Here is a 19,806-nt window from a genome sequence, read left to right on the forward strand (position 1 = left end):
AACCACTCAGAGCATAGCCACTTGAAAAAATCCCTGCCACAGAGAAAGAACAGCATTAGCTTGGGTGCCAGAAGCAACGTTATCTTGTGAGCATGGTGTTTCTCCAATTAGTTGGCTCTGGATGTATTGTGTTGTATTGTGCCACAAAACGTGTCATTAATTGCTGTGTGTTTCACCTCAACACCAATTTGGGTGCTGATTATGATTGGTGAAGGAGGCTGGGATTCATCTCTTCTAATTTTGGATATTGAAGTGGGAGCTGGCTGAGCCTTCTTTGCATAGCAAAGAGAGAGAGAAAGTGCACCTAATGATATCAGCCTCACCTCTGTCTTAGCCTGGAATGAATATTCTGATGTTGACCATTTCTCTCCAGACTACAATTTCTCCTTAAAAGATTCTTATTTTAGAAAAGGAATTTTTATTTAGAAGGAATTACAGAATTACAAAATCAGAAAATCATTAAGGTCGGAAGGGACCTTTCAAAGTTTTCTAGTCCAGTCCATCTGTTAAAAGCAAAGTCAACTATAGTTGTGTCCAGTTGGGTTCTGAATATATATGAGGATTATTCCTCATATATATAAAGGCCTACAGCCTTTCTGGGAAATGTATTCCCAGTGTTCAGTCACTCCTAGATAAATAAATAAATAAATAAATAAATAAATAAATAACTTTCATAGGAATTTAATATATTTCAGCCTGTGCCCATTTCATCTTGCCCTCTCACTGGGCAGCAATGAGAAGAATGTTTCCACCTTTTTCACTCCTTCTGCCAGGTATTTGATAAGATCCTCCCCGAGTCTTGTCTTCTCCAGGCTAAACAGTCCCAGCTCTCTTGGTCTCTCCTCATGTCAAATGCTCCAGTCCATTAATCATCTTTTCGGTCCTTTGCTGGACTTGTTCTAGTGTGCCCATGTCTCTCTTGTACTGGAGAGCCCAGAACTAGTACTCAGATGTGTCTCAACCAGTAGTGGGCAGATGGCAAAAATCACCTCTCTGGACCTGCTGGCAGTGCTCTTCCTAGAACCCAAAGCTGTCCTCAATTTTGCCATAAGCGAATGATCTCTGGGAATTTTTCATTTTTATTATGATTTTTTTTCTACCAAAAAAAAAAATAATAATCCAACAAAACACCTTGATTAGTCCTTCTAGCATTAATATTTTTTCTCATGCTTCTCCTCTGACACAGATAGGCCTAACTGTACCCAGCCTCAAAGCTTGTCAGATGTGAATCAGAGCCTTGCCTTGTTAGTGCAGTAATTAGCCCATGGTGATAAGACCTCTCTCTTGGTGCCTCATTAATGTGGCTTTATGGCTTTTGGACTGGGGCTGACTCATACCTGGCCAACTCAGAGGATGGGCAGGATTAACACAGAGCTGTCTGCATCAGACCATGCAAGTGGGCTTCTCTAGGTTGTAAATAAATTAAGGAAAGGATTGTTGGTTACAATGGTATTGAGCTGTTGATTATAAGTGAGTACTACAGGTGTTAATACAGTCTGGATGGTAAGAATATTGACATATTCATGCTAACATCTTCATTGTCTAAGAAGGGACATTATTTATTTTTATTTTTATTTTTATTTTTATTTTTAGTCTTTGGAATATGGATGCACATAATTTAGTGTTCTGATTTTATCAAGTAGTAGTGAATCTGAATGATAAATAAGTATGTTATGATTTACCCTTATGAGTTTTCCTAATACTTTCTTTTTACTCCTTTAAAACTAATTACTGAGAGAGATGGTTACTGAACCATAGTGCTTAAGAACTGTGTTTTGTCTCCTTCTCTTCCACTCCCAGCCTCTTTGCAGAGTGAGACAAAATGGTCACTATGCACATTACTTTGGAGAAAATGACCTATACAAGACATAAAGTAGTGAAGAATTGTTCCCATATACTTGGATTAGTGGTTCTGGGCTAAATTAAGCTCACTACACATGTGCAATGCACCAAAGTCAATGTAAGGATCTCATGAAAAAGTCCAGATTCTGTTAGTTATTCTTCCAACATACACTGGGGTCTGAAATTACCATTGTTAAAAAAAAAAAAAAAAAAAAAAAAAAAAAAAAAGCAGAGGAGGGGATAGACTGTTACCTATATAAAAAGTGCTAAATGCCCTTTCATTGCAAAAGAGGACCTAGTAGTAGAAGTTTTTCCCATTAATCCATTAGTCACTCATCTTCATTTTCTTTTATCATTATCAAAATAATTGAAAACCCAGATCTATATATGTAAGTTCCTGCAGGCTTGTAATTGTTTATTGTATCTTTTGAGCCTATTTAAGAATCAGGTACATATTGTACTAGCCTTACTAGAGAAAACTAAGAAAATGTATTATCTGTGTAGGAAGCACACAACACAGTAGGGCTAGTAGGCACAAGAGACAAAGTGAATTAGGGTGTTTTGGAAGCACAAGGGAACACTTAGAAAAAAATTCAGTGGAAGTTACAGAAAAAGTTACCATCTGACAAGAAGGACCTGGGGGTGTTGGTTGACGAGAAGCTTGACATGAACCAGCAATGTATGCTTGCAGCCCGGAAAGCCAACAGTATCCTAAGCTGCATCAAAAGAAGCATTCCCAGCAGGTCAAGAGAGAAGATTCTGCATCTCTACTCTGCTCTTGTGAGACCCCACCTGGAACACTGCATTCAGATCTGGGGTCCCCAGCACAAGAAGGATGTGGACATATTAGAACAACTCTGGAGGAAGGCCACGAAGATGATCAAGGGGCTGTAGCACTTGTCCTGCAAAGACAGGCTGAGGAAGTTGGGGTTGTTCAGTCTGGAGAAGAAAAAGCTCCAAGGAGACCTTACAGGGGCCTTCCAGTACCTAAAAGAGGCCTACAGAAAAGCTGGGGAAGGGCTCTTTGTCAGGGGTTGCAGTGATAGGACAAGGGGTAATGGCTTTAAACTTAAAGAGGATAGGTTTAGATTAGATATAAGGAAGAAATTCTTTACTATGAGAGTGGTGAGGCACAGGAACAGGCTGCCCAGAGAAGCTGTGGATGCTCCATCCCTTGAGGTGTCTGGGCAACCTGGTCTGGTGGGAGGTGTCTCTGTCCATGGTGGAGGGGTTGGAACTAGATGATTTTTAAAGTCCCTTCCAACCAAACCATTCTGTGATTCTACTATTCTATTGTCGCTTTCTTAACTAATAAAATTTTATCATGACATCATCAGGGTATAGTACCAGAGAGAGGACCTAAGAACAAAGAATGGTTTTCATAAGTCTTGCAAGATATTTTTCCTTCCATAGACAGGAGAGACTGTGAATAAGCATACAGGCAGATGATATGGAAATGGATATAAGGATGATCAAGGCCTGGAGAAAACAAAAACAAGAGGTTGATGGTTTGATGACTAGCAATGAAAAGATGGCTTCATATTTGTGCTTCTTACTTGAAATGGAAAGGATTTTTTTTCTTGAAGTAGAGAGTTATGAACATTTGTAAACAAAGTGGGCTTCTGTGACCTGTCTTAGGTGGAACATCATATTGAAACATTCACCCAAAGGCTATTTTAGGTTGTGAATCTTGGCATCTTTGCCTGCCTTCTATGAGAGACATCATTTCACATTGTCAAATGCCATTCAGAAGTAAATTTTTGTCCATAGTATTTTAGATGGTAAACTTTGTCTTTGTTAAAAGTGTTTTTAAGTCCATTTGTTCAGCATTTTTATTGTAGCCTTTAGACACCTTTGTTCTTTACTCACAGCAAGTAATCTATGTGTCCTGCAAAGCTACAAGATCTTGTCTTCTAAAAATATATGAACATTTCTGATTTACAGGATTCACTTGGATCTAGAAGCCTGTTTTTTTTTTTGTCACTCAGAAGACATTAGCTTATATAAAAGCAGTTGCATGTTCATTTAGCAGTTGTATACACAATACTTGCGCTTCCTTGTTGTAGATGAATTCGATTTACAAAGATACATTAAAGTTTGAGATCAACCAGCTATTCAGTTAACCAGCAGTTGCTAAAAAAAAAAAAAAAAAAAAAAAAGCAGTGCAGTTCTTGCTATAGATGTTGTAATTATTCAGGCACCGAACCAGGCTTTCTATGAATCAGTATTCAGTTATAGGAACCTCAGTGGGAAAAGGTGCTAAAGGGATAGTTCTGAAGTTTTTTTTTGTAATATAGAAGAATGTTTCAAAGATAATTTCTCAAAAATGGGAAGCCATGAAGTTTTATCGTCAGATGTCATTCACAAGTCTGGTGTTTCTCTGTTTTTCCCCAAGAGGTATAAATTAAGACATTATCACTATTATCTGCAATATACTTAGATGAATCTCTATTGCATTGCCTTGCAGAGATGAAATAAATCCAGGCCATTTGGAGAAAAAATGGCATTCATAAATAATATCAGCTTATCCACAGATAACAATACAGGATTTAATTTGAACCATTTAGTACCAGGTTACAAATCTTCAGCAGTCTGTAAGTCAGTTTTATTTTTTGCAGCAATATAAATTACTGTGGTTTGATGGCTTGATTTGTTTGGGTTCACATAAACTCCCTGTGAATAAAATCTGCCAATTTTCACGGCAATATAATTTTCAGATGCATATTTTTGTATAAGTGTTCAATACATCTTGGTGCCAAGAACCTGTGCTTATACGCTGTCCAACATACAACATTATACCACAGTGGTATCTTACAATAACATTCTTTGAAAAGTTAGCTGTAACCCCAAAAGTTCAGCTCTCGCAGTTCACACAGATGAGACAGACTGTCATCCCTCTCCTCTCTTTACAACTTTTGCAACCTTTGCAACTTTTAACGGGAGCCTGGTTAATTTAAAGGACTTGTGCCCAAGGATGTGCAATAAGATAACACAGAGCTGATTGTGGACTTGAGTCAGATTTTACAGGGTGGATGGAAAATGTCTTCTTTTTGCCTCATGTCACAAGTTGGAAACTGTTATTGGGTGTATATTACTGTTGTTAGTTGGGGGGGAGAGGGCATATTTTAAATTATTGGTAGGACAGTAAGAATATGATGCGGTATAAGTATGAAACTCTAGCTTTCTGATATCTCTACAATAAAAAAAAAAAAAAGAGAAAAAAAAAAAAAGAGATGAAGTCAGGAAAATATAGGAATGTAAGCCTTCTCATACAGTATTGACCTTAACTTTGTCTGCGCAGCCATTGATGTTAAAGTGAAAAAGGTGCAAGAAACATAGAAGGTGAAAATATAAAACTTTCCCCCCAAGTCTGTCACTATGACTACTAACAACTATGGATTTTATTTAGACTTTGGAATTAATTACCTCAGGAAGTCATTATGGCAATTGTAAGCCTCATGCTCTAACGTTTAAGACTATCTTCAATTATTGGAGTTATAAAGCTTAGGATTCCTGAGATCCATATAAAGTTTGAACTCTATGGTGAAATATGATCTTTGCCTTAGTGACTTCTAGTGGCAATGAGATTCACAGTTTATTAACTTATGTAAGGAAAAGTTTCCTCTTAGTGGTGTTAATTATAGTCATGGGCCTAGCTTTATAAATTGATCTTTTTTGCTATGCTAGGCACACCTCCTTTTGCTTTAATAGCTATAAAAACAAAACAAAAGATATTTTTTAATTATTTTTATTATCTTCTTTTTTTTTTTTAATAAAGGTACTTTCACACATCCACTTTTTATCTTATTTTATTTTAACATTTAATGTTAAGAGCAAGAAATTTTATTTTAAAGAATAGAATTGAGTGACAAACTTACGTGTTTGGCAAATGTTTCTACCTTTGAAGCAATATCAGTGGAAGCCTGAGGGAGACAAAGTTTCAGAATGTTAAAACCACAAACTTTCTTTTTAATAATACATGAAGTTGCCTTAATAAATCCTTATGGAAACTGTAACAGCAGCAACTAATGACTGGTTTTAGTTAATGACCCATTAACATGTTAGCAAAGCAACCACTAACTGTGATATTTGGCGAGAATCAGTTTCAAAGGGACGATTAATATTAAAATGTGATGTTGATTTATTAACCAATACATTTGAAGGTATTACTTTCTACCTGGAGCAACGAGCACATACTGCAGTGGCAGTGTTGGTAAATCAGTAATTCTGTGAGGGTTAATAATCTGTTTTTTTCCAATCAGGCAACAGAAGAAAGAAATAGCTGTCCCTCCCCAGGGATGTTATTTGCTGAGGCAAATTTCAGTCTTGGATGGTGCTTTAAAACAATGTTGCTACTGTGGGTCTTAACAGGGCACCTAGAAATCTGAGTCATGTAAAAGCCAAAGATATGAAGACCTACTTTTGCCTAATTAGGTCAGGGAAAGGGACCTTCCATTAGTTCTTTACTGAGGAGGCCAATATAACAAATAACATTAAAAAAAAAAAAAAAAAAAAAAAAAAAAAGCAGTAAGTAAACTGCTTTGGGATGTCTAAAGCCACTGCTTTTATGTACTCAATAAGTAGTTTTTGGACATATGTTACAGGCCAAGACTCCCATTTCTGTATAGTTGTGCTCTTGCACAACAGAAAGCCTTCTTGAATTGTATCCTCGTGGCTATGCCTGTTGTTGGAGTCAGTGCTTCTTTGGCACGAATAATATCTGTTATGTGCCGCTAGTTCTCTTTCTATGTGTATTTCAAGTTTCCACCTCAGATAAGGTAGAGGCAAAGAAACACACCCCATGCTTAGAGGGGTAGATAACCAAGTCTGTGTAGGGACCTCTTGAGGAACAGGTTCCACTTCCTCAGGTGAGGCTTCATGAAATTGCTGCCTTTTGCACATCGAGTTTTATGTTGTTCTACAAAATTCCAGAGTTATTGATTGTGGCTTTCATCCTCATTGCTTCTCAGAACTGAAGGCTATAAATCACCTGAGAAACCTTTCCTTGAGTTTCAGTTCTTCAGAACTGAAAGACAAGCATGTTCTTGGCACTTTCATTACCAAGATTTGCCCGCCTGAGCAGTCACTTGACTTCAGCAGGCTTCCTTCCTTCATTCCTCTCTTCAGTGTGTCAGATTGTGTCATGTCCCAGATCCCCATGTCCTTTCTATCAGGAAAGCTCCAATGCTTTGCAAAGAATGAAACTTTTTTCTCCTTCAACTCTACAAATGGAGTCACTGAGGTCTAGAGACATGAAACATGCATTTGAGGGCTACTACTTCCAAAACATCCTAAGGGCTTTAAATCCACACATCTAACTTAAGTGTATTTATGTTGTAGTTAGATCCCTTTCCCTTGTTTGTAAATAGCATTGTGGTAGGGTTCAGCTGCTCAAACCTGTCTCCATGTGGTACACTGTGGGTGAAATTACAGTGTCAGTTACACCACTGGAACCAAATAAGAGGCAAGGTCCCTCACATTCATCATGGGGTGCCAGAAGGTAATGGCATGTCAATAGGTACTTACCTGCCTGGACATGCTTAGGCACAATAAAGCATTACAAAGTGGTCAAGCAATAGCTATTATAAGTTAGCTATGATTCTAACTGGCATCCTGCCAGCAACGTTTTGGCCAGTCAGCTAAAGAGAATATTAATCTGAGGTTGATCCATAGCACTGTTTTCCTTTGCAGTTTGTGTGTGTAATATGTAAATGTGTGCATTTGAGCTTTTTGAATGTTTTCTAGTCAGCATGAGATGCCTGTCTGCTGAACAGTTTGCTTCTCCTGAGGCCACTTGACCATGGAAAAGTGAGCCCACTTACCTACAAGGTGCTACCAGCACAGTGAATGCAGATGAAATTGAAACAGAAGCCCAGTAGCAATTTGTCCATGGAGAAACACGTTCTCTTGAGTAATCCAAAATACTTCACATTCCCCTGAGAACCATTGTACACTAACAGTACCACTGTGTAAAGGTGATGATGATAAAGGCAGACTCAATTTATTATTGAGCTGCTGTTCGGTGGAATCTTTGCATGTTGAATTTTTTCATCTCAAATCCAGAAGATGGGAAACAACTGATCCCAATGAAGGGCTCCCCACATGCAGTACTGTCCTGAGCTTTGTTCCTCTGAAGAGAAAGAAGATACACGTAGGGTTATTGCCATGTTAAACCAAATTAGAAGTTTAGTCATGCTGTTTCCTTATTTGTGCCACCTACTGTTCCCAGTTGCTGAGAATCACTGTAAATACAGATACAGATATGCTCTCTTACTCAATATGGGTAGTGTTTTATTTCAGGAGAATGAGGTGCTTTTTTTTTCTTCTTCACTTTTTTTTTTTTTTTTTTAAAGGAAATATTTGTTTAAACATTTGCTCAAGAAACTGTCTTCTGCCCCAAAAGTCTTGTCCTGTTTTTTGAGTCTTTCTTTCTCTTTTCCACCAATGAACAGTGGTAAGACACAGCTCTAATAACCTGAGGAGTTCCCTGAGATTATAAAGGAAAATGGAGCCAGGACACGTTCAGAAAGCCAACTCTGCACTTCAGTTTATAGCAGTAATAGAGCCTGAGCTGTTGTTCCTTGTTGTTCAAAACTGCTAATGGTGCCTGATTTAAAACAACCTTTGCACGTCAGTGATTCCAGTGCCAAAGACACCTGTCATTCTGGTTTCAGGCTTGGGTAAAGCCTGAGACTGAGCTATGTATATCAACAGTGATCAGATAGAGATGACAGTGGAGATTTTTTGCTTCACTTTTTTTTTTTTTTTTTAAGACTTCTTGGCCCAGCTTGGTATAGCTGATGTGGCCTTTATTATTATTATTATTATTATTTATTTCAGAAATGACAGCAAAAATCACATTGCTGCTTTTTGGCATCTCAGAGAATGCTACGGCACAGTTGCTCACCTGCCCTGAGGCTATGCTTCATGAGAATTCACAAGTCTGGAGTGACCCCTCACCTCCTCCTGCATTTAATGGGCAGCTAAAGCAGCTGAGGTGCTGAGGACAGGCAGTGCTACTTTAGGCTTACTTAAAACACCTAGCTTTGGTTCTCATCTAATCCAGTTCTGATGCTTTGAATGAGCAACTTGGTTAGAGCCTAAGTGAGGCTGGGGCTTGGATAAATGCCAGCTTGCTGATTCTCTGCCTGATGAAGACTGAGGAAAACAACTGGAAGATTTGGCAGAAATTACATCAGCATCCCTAATTGAGAATGTGCACCTGCCACTTGCTGTTCAGATCTATAACTCAGGTCTTTCTAAAATTACACCTGCTCCTTTCGCATGTTTAGTTAGAAGCTGTTGACAAGATTGTGTTTTATTATCTCTGCAACTATTTTTTTCTCTGAATGTGGGGTGACAGGGCTCAATGTGAAAGCTGTTTGGAACTTCAGCTGGCAAAGTGAGGAGAGCCTGGCCACACACTCATGTTTAACTAAACCCAGATGCTACAGAAAGAGGGGGAAAGATGACAGCCTTGCACATGAACATGGTTGCTGTGAAAAAAAAATGTTAATTTGGTGATGGGAAGGGGCTTGTTAACTTACTGAACTAGCTTTTGTTACAGCTGCCCATAGGTTTTAGATATTCCTTTCCCTCTGAAGAGGACCCAAGTCTAGGAACTCTGATGTGTCTCTGTGAGAAAGCCTCCTTGGGAATAATTGTAAATAAGCAACTAAAATATACAATATTATATACAATCAATGGGAGAGAGTTAGCTGGGTATGTAGTGTTCATCCTTCTCTATTGTCTTCTTTTTTCCCCTCTTCCCTATTCCTCACATTTTGTTCTTTTAACATATGTATATTCAGAACCACGAATAATTAAGATAACAGTATTACATGATGTTCATCCAGCCTGAAGAGAAAGTTGAGGTAATTTTAGGTAATTACAGAGGGCAAAACTGATCCCCAGTTACCTTCAGTAAGGTATTAAAATAGCTTTCACATGAAGATAAGATCTTTCATAAGATCCTTCATAATGTTATCTCTTAGAACTATCTCCATAACAATATATATGGTATTAGAGAGATATATATAGTTATACTTGCATTTGTAATGACTTGGGTACTTTCAGAAAAAAAAAAAAAAAAAAGTGCTAGGCAGATAATAGAAGATCTTGAAAACAAACTCAGAATATGCTTTCATGAATTAAAATTGAAAAATATGTTTAGAAAATCACAGGGAATGGAAGTTTATACATTCTCAGGTTGAGGTGTATCTTGTTCTATTGTGTTAGTCAAAAACAAACAAACAAACAACAAACAAAAAAACAAACAGAAAACATCAGCAGAGCGCAACTGTGGGACTAGGTATGCCTACATTCACCTCCTGGTTTTTCTTGCCCCAGAACATGCATGAAGATGCTCAAGTCTCAGGGATGCTAGTGACATGAAATCCCTGATTTGCTTCTTGGCAGGTAGTGGTCTACTGCACTTATTCCTATTGAAGTATCAGAACAGAGTAGAGGAATTGTTCTTCCTCTTGACCACCTATATCACCCTCTACCCAAATGCTGAGAGTGTTACCCTTGAAAGTGGGAGATCCATGTTCCCTGCTTGATTTGGAAAAGGATTCCAACTCTTTTGCCTCAGAGAAGATAAGGTTACAACGGCACTGTATGATAACTTTTAAATAGTTCTCACCCTAGCTATGTGAAGAGAGTATAGAAGATTACTACTTTGGGAAAAAATAGGAGCAGGGTTTAAGTATCCTAGGCAAGTGAACTACTGTGAACAAGATAGGGTAAATAGATTCAAGGTTTTCTTTAATATTTGATGGAAAACCCAAGTCTCTGCCAACTGTTGGGTGTAGAGCAAGTACAGAAGTCTACTGTCTCCTCTTCTGCTTCTCCTGAGAGAGGACTGATGTGGTGTCAGCACTCAGCCACTGAACACCAGTGACCATTGCCCAGTTCATAGGCAGTGGGTCCTTCTCTCTTAGGTGCTTCCCATCACTTGAGGCTTCTCTCCACTTATTTTATTTGAACCTAATTCTGCAGTACCTAATTGTTCTACAGTACCAGGATACTGGATGCTATAATGGGTTGTGATTTCATATATATATCAGTTCACTTAAAATTTAACTTTTGCAATGATGACAAGTTCAATACCTGAGTCCCTTAATAGATTAGCCCTTGACTGCTCTGTGTTTCAGTTCTTCATTGATACAGGCATTAACTACAAAGTCTGAACTCTCAATGATGCTGTGGAAGACAAAGGCATGAAAGATTGTCCAGTGCAGAGACACGGTTGTGAGAGGGCAATAGAAGCAGATAAGGTAAGTCATGAGGAAGAGTCTGGATCACATCTCTTTGTAACAGAAGGGTTTGGATCACATCTCTTTGTAACAGAGATACAACTATCATCTATCCACCCTGCAGAAGCCCAAAGCACTTCCTGGGCAACTGGATTCTGCATATTTCAATGTTACTCAATCATCATGAGGCTTTCAATAGCACTCATTGCAGGGTGAGACTGTGCACCACTAAGGAGCATTAGGAAGCAACCCCCAAGAAAAATGGTGGGAGCAAAGCATTAAACAATGTTCTTGTTCTTCATGTTTTAGCATTAAATTAATTCCTAGACATTCAGTATTTATTTTCATGACATTTACAGTATGACCTCTATGCTACAGGTTTAGGAAATCAACGGCTGAAGTATTTAATTTAAGAACCAAAAGCAAGACTATCTGATATTTTTCTCCTCTGCTGGCTTACCAAGCCGTCTTGATAGATTTAAATCAAGAGGAGAGTATTTGTTTCACTACTGATCATTACTTCTTAAGGAAATTATATATAAAATTCCAAGGAAAGATATTTCTGGATAAAGGATTCCTGCTGTCCATCCTATGATAGAAAAATAGTACTGTTCTATAGAAGACTTGCTGTTGTTTCCATATTTTTAATTTAGGTAAGAAGCAAAAGGAAGCCAAGTCCATGTTTAGAATCTTACAAATAATAAATCCAGTATTTTTGCAGTTGGTCTTAATTTGGATTTTGATTTTTTTTCCCCTTTCTTCTTTTTTCAATAATCCTTTAACAGGTTAAAGGTCAAGAGTTATATTTATTTGCAGGGCTACTAATATATTGTCACAAGTGGTCTCAACTCAGGGAATTTCACTTAATTAAATTTATTGTCAATGAATATAAACTTTTAATTACTAGTTTGGGTATTGGGAAACAAAGACAATCAATTAAACAAATACTTAGGGAAATATCTTACCTCTTTCCCAAGGTTCATCTTCACTCCAGACACCTGAATTGGAATCTCTGGATTCTTCTGTGGGCTCCAGACCCCTGGGCTGCCCCTTTCCTAGTGTGATTTACCCACCAGCCACAATCCCTTCAGAGGCAGACCTCCTCTTGTGTTTTCTTTTGTGCATCCTTGTGCGTCTCTTTTTGTGTGTGCCCTGTCCCTGTGGTTACCACCCTTTATTAAACCTTCCTGGTTGCAGATGGTGCTCTGGCTGCATTACTGGTGGGTGATGCTGGACCCAGCTGTGGTCTGCACGGGGCACTCCTGGCCTTTTCCCACACATCCTGCATCCCCCTGCTACCCAACTTCTGACAATTATGCCTATTACATATATAAGGAACACACATAAATCATGTATATATATGTTTGAATCATTTAGTCAAGTCTGTAGATATCTTGCCAGTCCAAAAGTTAAACAATAACTAATTCCAGACTTCAAATGCTTCAGGGACTTTACATCTACTGTCTTGTTTTATTCTTTTTTTTTTTTTTTTTTTTTTTTTCATGTAGTACATCTTCCTTTGTTGTTGTTGTTGTTGTTGTTGTTTTTCTTCCCGTTGAGTACTATGCCTTTATCAGTCTGTTGTTCAGTTGCACATATAACCACATCAGGTATTCTTCCATACAGCCTCTTCAGAATGAGGATGTTCCGAAGACCTATCCCCATTTCACCTGTGAGCCCATCTTAAAGGCCTGTGCCTGTTTTGCTGCCAGTGTGACTACCGTTCTGTTCTAGGGAAAACCACTTTAAATATTCTTCTACCTTAACTTGCTGCTCAGCTGTATGAATGCCTAAAGAGAAGTTTCATTTCTCCCAGGTGGATAAGGAGCTAAATGTCTGCAAGACCTGCATCTAGGATCTGTGGTCCAGGTTGCAAGACAAACTAATGCTGTCACCTCTCTGGGAGAACATATTAGATTCTGGAGAGCTCTAACACACTCCCTCATTTACTCACATATAAGTGAGAAATCAAGCTATTCCATTCACTGAAAGATTTATGACTCAGCAAGGATATTGCAAGTGAAGAAGGTCAATATTCGGGATCCTTCCTTTGAAAATACAGTTTTGTATGACTGATCAAACGTCCTTAAAAACGGTAAGCACCGTCCTACGAACAACCCAGTGTAACACTTTTCCCCAGTGGCCCCTCCAGCGTGCCGTCTAGAACGCCTCGACGACGAGGAAGCATGCACTTTGTGCGCACACTGCCGGCACCGCGAACAAATTTACCTTTTACAGCGCACCTGGGCGGCGTTTCTTTTGCTCTCCGGGCTTTCTCTCCCGCTTTAAGACCGCGGAGGGCTGCAGGCGGGGCTGAGCGCTCGCTGCGCGGACCGGCGGCCCCGCAGGCTGCCAGCAGCCCCCGGCCCAGGCGGCCGGACCCGGTGCGCGCTGCCTGGCGGCTCCGGCGGGGGCATGTGGATGTTGGCCGTCGCCTTGCTCCACAGCATCTCGCACGGTGAGCGCTGCGCGGGGGGTGCGGTGGGGTGGGGGGGGCTCGGTTCCCCGCCGCGGGGAGAGGGGTGAGGGCTCCCTTCGGTTGTGTTGGCCTTCCCCGGGGGAGGCACGGAGGAGCCGGCCGCCCCCCCCCCCCCCCCGCCCTCTTTTTGGCATGTTATCATTTTGGTTCTTCTGAAGCGGCAGCTAACTCCGTGCCGCGCCGGTCGCTGCCTGGGAAGGGAAACTAACGCGGGTGGTGTTCGCGAGGTCCGCGCTTAACGCGGTTTGTGCTCTCGTGTGCTTTTAGAAAGCTACGTGTAAGAGCTGTGAGTGTTATTTCTGGTGGGTTGCATCTAACGGTTTCCTCGAAATCCTTATATAAATACATCGTTGGCACACCAGATTTAGAAATGGGTTTTTAAAAATATCTGCTGCCTTTACAGAAGTATACTTGGTAAAAGAAATGATTAGGGTAAATATCCGAGTCACAGAGGAAATTTGTTACATGATTTAGAAGCATCCGCTCCCTGAGAAGTCCTCTCTTAACATTAACCAATAAAGACAAATACTATATCACCAGAGTCTTGTAAAGCTTGTTTGGGTGAAGCCATTCCTCTCTTATGTGAAAGGTTTGTAATCCTTCAGCTGGATGTATACACATAGGTATTTTGCCATTTTCCCACAAAGCTTTGCCAATGACCATCAGTCATGACCTGAAACAGCTGCTGATCACTTCTGGAAACCATACTGAGTGCAGAGGTTTATGATCTGAGTTCAGAAAAGAAAGCCTGTACTTACAGTGCTGAAAATACCTGATGAAGATCTCAGCATGTGAATTTAAAATTAATGACAAATGTTAACATGCTAATTCTTTCTGAGTTCTCAACAGACAAAAAGCCTGAACCTCATATGGAAAGAGAAGTTCATATTGCTGCAGTTTTCTTATATTCAGAAATTTATTTTCTTACTGTAATTTGATTTGACTAGTCAAGGAAACAATAGTTGAAATTTTTAGCTTATACAGCAGGATGTTTCAAGTGTACCGAATTCTGTGATTTTGGAAAAGGAGATGTTACGTCCATTAACCCTTTGATCAACCCTTAACCTACATATAACCATAAAAGTTAGTGAATTTAGTGAATCAGCCTTGAAACAGCTTGGCAACATAACTAGGTGGTGACTCGCAGACTAGGAAAACAATACAATATTCATTTGAGTGAAATCAAATACTTATTTTATATTATATTATTATATGGAGTATTGATGTATACCTTGCCTCTTAGGATTATTTTCCTTCCTCAGCATCTAGTATTTTCTTCAGTTAACTTTTTTTTTTTTTTTTTTTTTTTTAAATAATGCTATTTTGGTATAAAATCTTTTAAATCTGTTTATTGACTTTTAGCCAACTAAGTATAATTGTTTTTTTTTTTTTTTTTTTTTTTTTTTTCTACCTCCCTCCCCCCAGTCTAAGCTTTCAGGCAAAGGTATGTAGGCCAAAATAATAACAAGTAATTCTCTCAATGTTGCTGTGTAAGAAAGGCAGGAGATGTTATGCAAGACAGGTGTACTTTTTTAAGACTTCTAGATTAACATTGAGCTAAAAAATGCTTAAAGCCCATCGTGTTCTAGTCCTATCATTTCACAGAAAGAGTTATTAGAAACAGACAGGATCCAGGTTTATACAACAGAAGCAGGAAAGTATTCTGTGTGAGAGGAATCTCAGGTGGGGGGAGAGAGAGAGAGAGAAAATGATATCTTAAAGTAAGAGATGAAGTGGTGAGGATGTGATAATCATGTATAAAACCATCATGTAAAAAAATGGGCGTCCTTATTTGCTTTGCAGAACAGGAGATGTAGAGGCTAATATCACTGCTCTATGCCTTCTGTCAAACAACTGAGTCCTCCCCACCATATGACTGTGTCCTGTGTGCTGTTCCTGTATCCCAGGATGCTAGGTGGGGATCTTTTATTTTTTATTTTATGGTAGTTTTGGAAAAAGTGTTCCAGAGCAGTGGGAGAAAAGACATTTTAGCTACTTTCCACTCCTCCAAATTGCAGTCTTTTCCAGGCAAGGTGGGCATACTCATTTTCCTTTTCCCGTTTGTATCCTGTAAAAATGATATTTACAGTGATTACTTAATAGCAGTCACTTTATAAACACTTAAACTCAAAGAAAAAAAACAAACTGTGGTAAGTGTTAGTAAATGTAGGATTTCTAAACAAGCCACCATTATGTAAAAATAAGTAGTGGTGGTGAAGAGACCACTGACAGGTGGATGTACTTAATCAAAATAAAACCACCCAAGGAAAGCTTGAGAAAAACTACCACAACACCAATGTGAGGTGGACCTGAATCAGCTTCTCTGTGGAGAAAAAAGCCAGCTCCAGCTGTTTTGCTACAGAATCTGAGAGGGACTCAGAAATATTGTCCATCCCCCCTGCCCAAAGCAGAGGTAAGTACTATGGCAGGTTGCACAGGAATAGGTCCTGTCAGGCTTTGTGTCTCCAAGGATGACGATTTGACAGCTTCTCTGGGCAACCTGTTCCAGTGTTAAACCACCATTAGTGGACTTTCTTGTTTTTTTCAATCCCTTAACTAACTTTGTAACCCCTCACTAGACCCTCTGCTACATTCATGTCTTTCTTAGATGGGGAGCCTAGCTCTAATACACAGTACTCCAGATGTGGTGTTGCCAGTGATGATGTGATAATAGTGTTTCTTTTCTTCTCTGACACCAGTCCAGCATACTGCTGTCATTCTTATTTACCCAGATGTTTATTTTACTGTGAAACCCTTCAGTAGACAAGGTACACCATTGCATCTATCAGATGTTGCTTTCCTCTGTTGCTGATGTCCTTCATAGCAGCACCCTACCAAATATCTCCCATGAAGTACTTGGAGTCACTTTCCAGCTCCAACCAGTATATCAATTTCCACTTGTTAGCCAGACTCTCAGACTAGTATTTTTCTGCTCTTGTCTTTTTGGCAGGAAATTCTTATATAAGATCTCCATTAGCCTCCTTCAGATCCTGCCTGTGGACTTACAGTTGCTTCAAAATGTGGCAATGCTTTGCTGCTATGGTCATTGGTAAACTTGCCTTAAATTAAGGTGTTAATGGTGTGAGTTGTTTTAGCTTCTTTGTATAGTCAATGAAAAGAGAGAAACAAGAATTTCAGGTGTGCAATTTGTGTTCTACTTCGGATAATCACACTAAGTAGAGAGAAGTAACCTTAAATGTGCATGCTTCTCCCTTTTGACTGCTAACGGGGACCAAGATCTCTGGCAGAAAGTGAGAGCATGGACAAGAGAAGTTTGCTCTATATTTTTGTGTTTCTATGGATTACTTCATAACGCGAAAGATATGAAGAAAGTATGCATCTTCTGCTTATCTGGAAATATTTTACATTAGTGAAACTTGTATTTACCTTCAAATACTGAATATAAATGCTGTTACCTCTATAGATTTGTTTCTTTTGTCTGTAAAAGCAAACAACGTTAGGTTATTACAAATAATTTTGACTCTACAGTGCATTTTCTAAAGTGGTGTGCAAGCACATAGTCTCCTGGTGGTCTGTGATAATGTGTATAAGATATGAAAGACCCCAAAAAATTAACAAAAGCAGAGGTATATACTATATGTAGCCTGTTTTGGTGAACTGTCAGGGGGGTTTATGTTTTTATTTTCTATCCCCTCTCTAATTTTGTCCCTCCTCACCAAAATACTTTCCACCTAGTGGTTTGTGAAGACCTCCTCCAATGCCTTGCTGTCAAATGTTTATGATCTCACAGAACAGTCTTTGTTACAAAGTGGGAACAAGAATATTTTATGGAAATAAGAAGCAGAAAGATCTTGAGAGGCTGAGCTCTGCTTGTCACAGGGAAAGCCTATATGGTGTGAAGGGAAAAAAAAGTCACCCATACATCATTCATGTCTCTCTCTAAGACAAACGATGATGTACCAGAATGAACATTCCCAGCACAGATATGTGAATGGGGAAAGTTTGGTTTTAGCTCATGCTCCTGACTCTTGGGGCAGACCATCTGGAGAACCTATGACAGTCTGCTTTTGTTCTTGCGATGTTATCCATGACAACAAGTTGGCGAAGAAAACATTCATCACAGGCTGTCCCTGAAGCAACCTTCTCAAGGAGCAGACTGGAGCTCATGACGCAAGAAATGCTTCTGGCCAACTTCTCCCGTGAAATGCACACCAATAACTCAATGGAAGCAGGAAGAAGAGCAGATGGAAGGGCTACCGTTGCCCCACACGAGCAAATGCAATTTATATCTGTTTCCTTTCCTCATTTTAACACCCTCCCCGGTAGGCTGTTGCTTGGCAACCCTGCCTCCTTGCTCCACAGCTGCTCTGCATTTCTTCTCCCCCCCCCTCAGCCCTCACGGCTGCACTGGGGTTGGGAAGAGGCATGACCGCATGTGCTCCCAGCAGTCTGCAGGCAGAGATATTGCCTCTTCATCAGCACTCTAAAACAGTTAGGAGCTGCACAAGGAGGAAGATGAGAGTCCAGAGGACACTGCATTTTCTGAGGCATGGCGAGCTCTGCTCTTCCTGTTTCCTTCTGCATACTGACTCTGGCCAGGGGGGGTATTGGCTCCCCATAATTCAATTCTTTTGTTTATGTGGTTGCCATTCTGTGCAAGCCACTGGCATCCTGGGCAGGTAACAGAGAGCAAGCAGTATTTGGCTCAGGACCAGGTGCAACCTTCTTCTCATATAATTACAGTGCTTAATGAATTGCACTGTAAGAATTATTAAAAAAAATAAATCTGCAGAGCTCTGAAACAAAAACTAATTTATTCTTAAAAAAAAAAAAAAGCCTTGTAGAAGCTGCAATACTTCTTTGTATTTCCTTCCCCACCATTCTTTTTTAATAAGAGGCAGCTCTGTATACATACATGCCCATATTCAAACCCAGAGTAGTCCTATGACTCTTAAAAAGACTCAGACTCTTATCCAAATAATCAAAAAACAGATTTAAAGGTGAAATAGCACTCTTGACTCTGCCATTTCATGCTACAATATTATGATCTATACTGTATGGAATAGCTATGCCTATGATTTCAGTATATGTAGTTCACTCCATCGTATCTTGGTATTAAAATAATTTTGTGCTGTGGTCTTTAATGTCTTGTCTTTATACATACATCAGACACACAAAGGGTTTAGTTCATCTGTATTTGGAGACTCTTAAATGGATATCTGCAGTGCCACAATGCTTGTATGTCATGTTATACTACTTTCCCTTATGAGAACCAATTAGTACGAAGAGAAACCTTTATGCCCTTCTGCAAGCCCAGTTTTTCACCCAATTGTCTTCTGATATCTTATATGCTGTGTTCCCAGCTTTTATCTTTAGCTATTTTATGTGTCCATAATCCCTCCCCCCCCACACCTTTTCTATCATAGGAACAAACTTGTCTGTATGAAGATATGAAAATAATATTTTTTTTTCCTGGCCTTTTCCTTCTGAAAGAGAATATTTTTCTTGTAGTTGACTGCTAATCCTGTAAGTAGGCAAGAATCTTACCTTTTTGTTTGTTTGCAAGGTGCAATGCAAAAGATGTCTTCAGGCACACGTGCAAATGATAATAAAAATGATAATAATAGCCCTATGTTTTGATGATCTTGTTTTAAAGAGGAAAATCTGGTATTTTCCTCAAGAAAACATCAGTCACACAATTCTAAAATTCTACCCACAGACTGGATTGGGTTTTTCCATGCCTTACTCTACCATGTTTTTCTAAGAAAAGCCTCTATCGTAGGGAAGGAGGAGAGAGGTTGACAATGTTTGAACATACTGGCCAGTTTCCATTTGGTTGATGAGTGTAAGAAAAACATAGTTAATTCATTGTGTTTATGTATGTATAAGTAACATTCACCTGGGCAGAGAAGAGAAAGTAATCACACTCTAAATTCTTGAACACATTGGAAAATAATAGGTATTTGAGAATCTACTTAGGTATTCAGTCATCTGACCAAACACCAAGATGAAATTCTTTCTCTTCTCACTGATTCTGTGCTCACAGAACCACCTCAGAAAATAGTCTGTCTTGTTTGTGTCTTTCAGTTGTTTATGGAACCCTAGGAACAAGAGCTGCAGCAGTAAAGAGGGAAGGGAAAAAATATTAATTTTCTGTTTTAAGCTTGGTAGGCAGAAACAGTCTAATAAGTCATCTATGCTGTTTTGCAAGCTGCTGCATATCAAGACTGAATGGTTGATTGTATGAATATTGTAAAGACAGATCAG

The sequence above is a fragment of the Anas acuta genome, chromosome 1 (genome assembly GCF_963932015.1).
Source record: "Anas acuta chromosome 1, bAnaAcu1.1, whole genome shotgun sequence".
NCBI lineage: Eukaryota > Metazoa > Chordata > Aves > Anseriformes > Anatidae > Anas > Anas acuta.